This window comes from Oryctolagus cuniculus, chromosome 2 (genome assembly GCF_051225735.1).
Source record: "Oryctolagus cuniculus isolate XC-2025 breed Fujian yellow rabbit chromosome 2, ASM5122573v1, whole genome shotgun sequence".
Lineage (NCBI taxonomy): Eukaryota > Metazoa > Chordata > Mammalia > Lagomorpha > Leporidae > Oryctolagus > Oryctolagus cuniculus.
Genome location: NC_142868.1, coordinates 100,441,023 through 100,449,470, shown reverse-complemented (window position 1 = coordinate 100,449,470; position 8,448 = coordinate 100,441,023). Strand labels below are relative to the sequence as shown.

The 8,448-nt window shown below is 36.0% G+C and overlaps 1 non-coding gene across 1 annotated transcript; it reads right to left on the bottom strand.

Moving 5' to 3' along the window:
* Positions 1–727: 727 nt before the first annotated feature.
* LOC127488240 (U6 spliceosomal RNA) lies at positions 728–833 on the bottom strand. Its single transcript, XR_007915788.2, has one exon. It is a non-coding gene; the product is annotated as a U6 spliceosomal RNA (small nuclear RNA).
* Between the last annotated feature and the right edge of the window lie 7,615 nt (positions 834–8,448).

The window sequence follows — 8,448 nt, the reverse complement described above, 5'->3', positions numbered from 1 at the left end:
GATTTCAACAGTTTGTTCCCACACAGAAACATAAATTGAAAAATAATAGATGATTTTTTAAATGATGATGAAATCAGATCAGACCTATTGTCATGTTTAATCCCAGTGAGAGTCTATTTGTTTTTTTAAGATTTATTTTATTTATTTGAAAGACAGAGCTACATAGAGAGGCAGAGAGAGAGAGAGAGAGAGAGGTCTTCCATCTGCTGGTTCATTCCCCAGATGGCTGCAACAGCCAGGGCTGTGCCAATTCAAACCAGGAGCAAGGAGCTTCTTCCAGGTCTCCCACTCAGGTGCAGAGGCACAGGATTTGAGCCATCTTCTACTGCTATCCCAGGCCACAGCAGAGAGCTGGATAGGAAGTAGAGCAGCTGGGACTAGAACCAGTGCCCATAGGGTATGCTAACACTTCAGGCCAGGGCTTTAACCTGCTGTGCCACAGTGCCAGCTCCAACTCCCTCATATTTGTTAATTTTCACTTTATTCTGTGAAGACCAAACTCAGGATGCTATCTGCCTAGACCTAACTGCCCCATGTTTTAAGTGAGTATTCCACACTTTCTAAAATTTTTGGAATTACATAATGATTACCACAGTCTAATATAAGCACATTTTGTTAATTTCAAATAATCAGTATTATTCACAATAAATCCTCATTCACCATCAGCAACAGAGAGGCACTAATTTACTAATTTAAAATCTGTTTTCAGAGATTGAACTTTTTTTTTTTAAATATGGAATGCTTCATGAATTTGCGTGTCATCCTTGCGCAGGGGCCATGCTAATCTTCTCTGTATCGCCCAATTTTAGTATATGTGTTGCCGAAGCGAGCACAGAGATTGAACTTTTTTGGATGTGTCCTAAAATTGGAATCATAGAGTCTTACAGTATTTGGGGTTTTACTTTTGATTTCTTTTTTCTTGTGAATTTCACTAGATCTGTAGTCTGTCATTTCATAATTAATTATGATTGCCAAACAGCATACCATTATGAAAGATGTACTTCATAACATATTTTCTTATACTTCGGTATTTGTGTTGCTTTTGCATTTAGCTTTCATGAATATTGCTGCTGTGAGCCTTTGTGTGCATGTGGATTTTGAATATTTTAGTGGCATAGCTGGGAGAGAAACTGCTGAGGCAATAAATTGCCCATTGTAGAGTTTTTTTTTTTCTTTCTTTATGTGATTTCTTTGGCAGAATCCTCTACTCAACTGATGAATAGAAGTGTTAACAGTATCTGTGCCTTATTCCCATTTATTGAAGTCTGCTATAGATTTCCTATATGTGCCTTTCTTGTGGAAATGCTCTTCAATTCATAGTTTGTTTATGGTTTTAACGATAAGGCGAATTCAGTCAAATTTTTCTTGATTAATGTGATTAATGAACCTTTACTTTCATTTATTAACATAGCTTATATATTAATGCTTATCATTAGTAGTAGTAGTATGTTAATTTGAGTGGCAGAGATGGACACAGCTCCTAACTCCCGGTTCACTTGCCAGATGTCTGTGATGACCAGATCTGTACACTGTAACTGGAACCAGAACCAGAAGCCATACTTATAATCCTAGCCTCCTAAGTAAGTAGCAGAGACCCAATTATTTGTCACATCATGACTTGTCATATTTAACATTGACAGGAAACTTGAGTCAGGAGCCAGAATTGAACCCAAATACTGTAGTATGAGATGTGGACATCTTTTTTTTTATTATTTTTTTAAAGAGGCAGAGTGGACAGTGAGAGAGAGACAGAGAGAAAGGTCTTCCTTTTTCCATCAGTTCACCCCGCAATGGCTGCTGTGACTGGCATGCTGCTGCAGCTGGCGAAACTGCACTGATCCAAAGCCAGGAGCCAGATGCTTCCTCCTGGTCTCCCATGAGGGTGCAGGGCCCAAGGACTTGGGCCATCCTCCACTGCATTCTTGGGTCATAGCAGAGAGCTGGACTGGAAGAGGAGCAATCAGGACAGAATCTGGCACCCTAACCAGGACTAGAACCTGGTATGCCGGTGTCACAGGCAGAGGATTAGCCTATTGAGCCACAGCACTGGCAGGGATGCAGGCATCTTAAACAGCATTTTTACTGAGAGACCAAATGCTCACCCTTAGCTTCTCTATTCCATTACTTTGATCTTTGCATCTGTGTTCATGCTACTTCCACAATTTTTGATTACATTTCCTTTTGAATTAAGGGATTGTGAGACTTCCATCATTAATATTATTTTTGAGAATATGTTGGGCATTTGGATCCTTTGTCATTCCATATGGATTTTCTGGTTTTTTTTTATTTTATTTTTAAATATAACTATTGGAGTATTATAAGGAATCATTTGAATCTATAAATCAATGATATCATTTTTATTATTTTTATTTTCAATTATTTACATAAGGTGAACAAATTTGATGTTTCTTATATACAGATTTAGGAGCATTGTGATACATCCTGCCCTAGCCTCTCTCCTACCCATGCTACCAACCTCTCTACAGCCTTCTTTTCTTATTTTTTCTTTTCATAGTTACATTGACTTACTTTCAGTTTATGTTACTTAGCCTTCCACTGAGCAAACAATTCAACAAGTAGTAAGTACAAAAAAAAAAAAAAACTATTCCTCAATAGTATAAACAAGGGTTATAAACAATAGTTAAATCTCAAAATGTCAATTTCATTCATATAATATACAGTTTTGTACTCTGTATCATAGTTACTACAAATCAGGGAAAATACAGGATATTTGTCATTTTGGGGGACTGACTTATTTTATTAATCATAATGGCTTCCAGGTCCATTTGTTTTATTACAAAAGGCAGGAATTCATTATTTTAAGGCTGAGTACTATTCCATAGTGTGTGTGTGTGTATCACATTTTCTTTATCAAGTCATCAGTTGATTGCCATCTGGGATGATTTCACATCTTAGCTATTGTGAATTGTGCTGCAATAAACATGGGGGTACAGATCACTCTTTCATATGCCAATTTTATATCTTGTGGGTACATCCCCAGGAGTGGGTTGTCTGGGTCATATGGTGAATATATTGTCAGATTACAGAGAAAATATGGTACTGTCACCAATAATGGTTATACTACTTTATGTCATAACAAAAGTGTACTAGGGTGCCTTTTATCCCTCATCCTCACCAATATCTATTTATTTATTTATCTATCTATTTACTTATTTATTTTTGGATGATAGGTATTCTAACTGGAATGTGGTGAAACTTCACTGTAATTTTTTAAGCTTTATTTATTTATTTGAAAGAATTACAGAGAAAGAGAGGCACAGGCAGAGAGAGAATGTTCCATCTACTAGTTCACTTCCCAAGCAGCTGTAATGATCAGTTCTGGGCCAGATCAAAAGCATCAGCTAGGGGCTTCATTTGGATCTCCCACATGGTATAGGGGCCCAAGGACATGGGCCATCTTCCACAACTTTCTAAGGTGAATTAGCAAGAAGCTGGATCAGAAGTGGAACAACTGGGACTCATATTGCTGCTCACAACGATGCTGCAGGAGATAGCTTCACATGCTACAAGGACAGTCTGGCCTCTCATTGTGTTATATATTTGCATTTCCCTGGTGGCTAGTGATTCTGAGAACTTTTTTATTGTTGTCCATTTGAATTTCATCCTTTGAAAAATGTTTGTTCATGTCCTTTGCCCATTTATTAACTGGATTGTTTGTTTTGTTTATGTTAAGCTTCTTGAACTCTTAATACATTCTGGATATTAATCCTTTATTTCATAATTTGGAAATAATTTAACCAATTCCATTAATTACCTCTTCACTTTGCTGAGTGTTTCCTATGCAGTCTAGGGTCCTTTTAGCTTAAGTTAATTCCATTTGTGTATTTGCTTCTATTACCTGTAATTCTGTGGTCTTTTCCAAGAACACATTTCCAATGCCAATGCCTTGCAATTTCCTTAATGTCTTCTTCTAGTAATTTGATTGTATCAGGACATAGATTTAGATAGACATAGATTTAGATTAGGACATAGATTTTGAGTTGATTGTTGTATGAGATGTAATGTAGGGGTCTTGTTTCATGCTTCTGTATGAGTAGATATAATTTTCTGACATAATTTGTTGAAAAGACTCTTTTTTTACAAGAGATTAATTTTAGCTCATTTGTGAAAGATTAGTTGGTTGTAGATGGGTATTTCCATATATTAAATCTTCCAATCCAATCCACAGATATGGAAGAGTTTTCCATTTTTTTGTGTGTCTTCTTCTATTTCTTTTTTTTAATGTTTTTAATTTTTATTATAGAGATTTTTCACATCCTGGGTTAAATTTATACAAGGTATTTAAATTTTTAGCAAATATTGGGAATGATACTGATCTTACAAGTTCATTCTCAGCCATGGAATTTTCTTTGTATACAAATGTTATTAATTTTTGTGTGTTGATTTTATTTTCTGCAACTTTACCAAACACTGTTATGAGTTCCAATAGTCTCTTGGTGGAGTCTTTTGGTTTCACTATATATAGGGACATGCCATCTGCAAACAAGGATAATTATTCTACTTTCTCCTTTCCTTTAATTTCTTTTTCTTACTAATGGCTCTGGATAAATCTTTGAAAACTATATTGAATACTAATGATGAGAGTGGACATCCATGTCTGGTTCTGGATCTTAGTGGAAAAGCTGCAAACTTCTCCACATTCAGTATAAGGCTTGCTATGAGTTTGTAATATATTGCCTTGATTGTGTTGAAGAATAAAGACTTTTATCATTAGATGATATATTTTATCAAATGATTTTTCAGCATCTATTAAGATAATCTTATAAATTTTATTGTTACATTTGTTAATGTGATGTGTAATATTTATTTATTTCCATATGTTGAACCATTCTTGCATACCAGAGATAAATTCAACTTGTCCAGGTGAATGCTCTTGCTGACATGTCATTGGATTCAGTTAACTGTTATTTTGTTGGGGTCTTTATATCTGTTCATCAGGAATATTCATCTATGAGTATCTTTCTTATATCTTTTTCTGCTTTAGGAATTTAGGTGATGCTGGCCTCATAGATGTAGTTTGGGAGGATTACTTCCTTTTCAAATATTTTGAATAGTTTGAGAATTGGAATTAGTTCCTCTTTACAAATTTGCTAGAATTCAGCAGTGAAGCCACCTGGTGCTGGGCTTTCCTTTATCTGGAGGTTGTTTATTTCTGAGTTAAACTCCCTGTTGGTTATTGGTCTGTTTAAGAGTTCTATACCTTCAGGAACCAATTATGCCAAATAAAACAACAGAGTGACTATTCTCAGGCAATAAGTAAATGCTTGTGAGGATGCATAGAAACAGGAGCACTTACAATTTGTTAATGAGAATGAACTTCACTACAGCCACTCTGGAGACCAGTATAGATGTTCCACACAAAATTTAAAAAAAAGCTCTGATTTATGATGCAGCTATCCCACATCTAGTCATATGTTTGAATGAAATGAAATTAACACATAAAAGAGAACCTGTGCTCTCATGCCTGGCTTTATACACAGTAACGAGGTATGGAATCAATGTAGATGTCAGTTGATTCATGAATAGGAGAAGAAAATTCAATACATAGAGACAACAGAATATTTTTGAGCCATGGATAGAATGAAATTCTAACATTACCCAAATATGGATCCAACTGGAAATTATTATATTAAGTGAAATCAGCCAATATTTCCCAAAAGAAAGTTGAAAACAATGTGTTATCACACTTATATGAAAGTTTAATAAAAAAATATCTGAAATTGTAATAATAACTACTGAAGATTAGGCATTATGGGGTCAGGGTAGAGAAAGGTTGGATAAAGAGTGTCAAAACATAGAATTAATAAATTTTAATATTCCATAGTACAGTAGGATAACTATAGCTTATAATAATAAAGTTGATGTTTACTTTTTTGAAAACAAATCCATTGGAAATGGGGCAGGCAGGCCTCAAACCGGAACCCATATGTGATGCCCACACCACAAGCAGAGACTTAGCATACTAAACCACAATTCCAGCCCATGCACCTCCTTTTCTTGAGTTTGATTCTTTAGGTCCAATTAACTTCATGATGGAAGAATTCCTAAATCAACAATTCAGATATCAGATCTTAGAGACTGACCATTCCTCCCACCATGGGGTCAACCAGCCCAATGTTGGAAAGCGGAGAAACTCCACCTGATGGTGACGTGGACCATAAACTTAATCATTCCTTCCATAAATTGTATCCTCAGTATCTGATGGGTCCCTGGAGCCCATTAAGAGGGTCTCAAGGCATGCAGATCCTTGAGTACCATCTCCCAGATATGGCCCTACTTGTAGAGCAAGTCCAGGGGATTGGTCTCACACACCTAACTTTGAAGACTGCCCATGAAGATTCAGATTTCTTCCATGCCACCACACTCCTCCACCCAGAACATCATCCACACTGTCAGGTGATGTGTCTCTTCACAGCCCATGAGGATATCACCCTCACCTATGCCCAGGTCTTCCTATACCATCCACATAGGCTCCAAAGCACTCTGCACGCTCCAATGCACATGTTAATCACTTCTAACTTTCAGCTTCTATAGTAATTGGATGATTATTGAAGAATTTCAAGTTATCTGTGTTATAATTCAGATTAATAAACAGGAATGCTTCTCTATACAAATATATGTGCTCATGCATATATACATAAAGATATCTTCCTTCTCAGTTTGAATGTGTTTTCATTCTTGCCTAATTAGTCTCATTAAGTCTCCTAGGGCTATGTAGATTACAAATGGTGAAAGTTTTCTTTCATTATTTATTATGTTGAGATAGTTTTCTAGTACTAATTTTTTGAGTCTCTTTATCATGAAAAGGTGTTGTGACTTTTTTTGCTGTATCAGTTTAAATGGTCATATTTTCCCCTTCATTCTGATAATGTGGCATTATGACAATGATTCATTTTCATAAGTTGAACTAACCTTGCTTTCTAAGAATAAATCCTTTCTGTAGAATCTTTTAAACAAGCAGTTGCATTTATTTTGGAATTGTTTTGTACAGATTTATTGTATCAAAATGCATAATAGGTATGAATTTTTGGGATCCCTCTTTTTCTTTTTCTTTTTTTTTTTGACAGGCAGAATGTACAGTGAGAGAGAGAGAGAGACAAAGAGAAAGGTCTTCCTTTTCTGTCGGTTCACCCCCCAATGGCCGCTGCGGCTGGCACACTGCGGCTGGTACACCATGCTGATCCGAAGCCAGGAGCCAGGTGCTTCTCCTGGTCTCCCATGCAGGTGCAGGGCCCAAGGACTTGGGCCATCCTCCACTGCACTTCCAGGCCACAGAGGAGAGCTGAACTGGAAGAGGAGCAACCGGGGCAGAATCTAGCACCCCGACCAGGACTAGAACCTGGGGTGCCAGTGCCACAGGCAGAGGATTAGCCTATTGAGCCGTGGCACCAGCTTGGGCTCCCTCTTTTTCTAGCAGCTTTGCCTGCCATTCTTATTAGGGTATTGTTTTCCTCTTATAATAAATTAGAAATGTTTCCTTCCTTAATTTTCTGTTTGGAAAGAATTGTTATTAATTATTTTGTATTTTTTTTAAATTCATCCATGAATGCATTCGTCCTCAGCTTTATCTCCATTCTGGGGTTTCATTATTAATTCATGTGTATCTCTTATTAATTTTCTCATTAATTATAATTTGATTTAAATTTTTATAACTTTTTTAAATCTCAAGATATCTATTTCACTCCATTACATTATATTTTATTTTATTTTATTTTATTTTTTTTTAGGTTGAATGTCTTTTATTTTTTTTTATTTTTTTATTTTTTTTTTAATTTCTTTTTTTTTATTTTTTTTTTATTTTTTTTTATCTTTTATTTAATGAATATAAATTTCCAAAGTACGTCTCATGGGTTACAATGGCTTTCCCCCCCATACCGTCCCTCCCACCCACCACCCTCCCCTTTCCCACTCCCTCTCCCCTTCCATTCACATCAAGATTCATTTCGATTATCTTAGTATACAGAAGATCAGCTTAGTATACCTTAAGTAAGGATTTCAACAGTTTGTTCCCACACAGAAACATAAAGTGAAAAATAATAGATGATTTTTTTTAAATGATGATGAAATCAGATCAGACCTATTGTCATGTTTAATCCCAGTGAGAGTCAAGTTGGGAATTGATAGTTTCTTTTCTTTTTTTTTTTTTTTTAACAGAAGATCAGTTTAGTGTACATTAAGTAAAGATTTCAACAGTTTGCACCCCCATAGAAACACAAAGTGAAATATACTGTTTGAGTACTCGTTATAGCATTAAGCCTCAGTGTACAGCACATTAAGGACAGAGATCCTACATGAGGAGTAAGTGCACAGTGACTCCTGTTGTTGACTTTACAAATTGACACTCCTGTCTATGGCATCAGTAGTCTCCCTATGCTCCAGTCATGAGTTTCCAAGGCTATGGAAGCCCTCTGAGTTCTCCGATTCTTA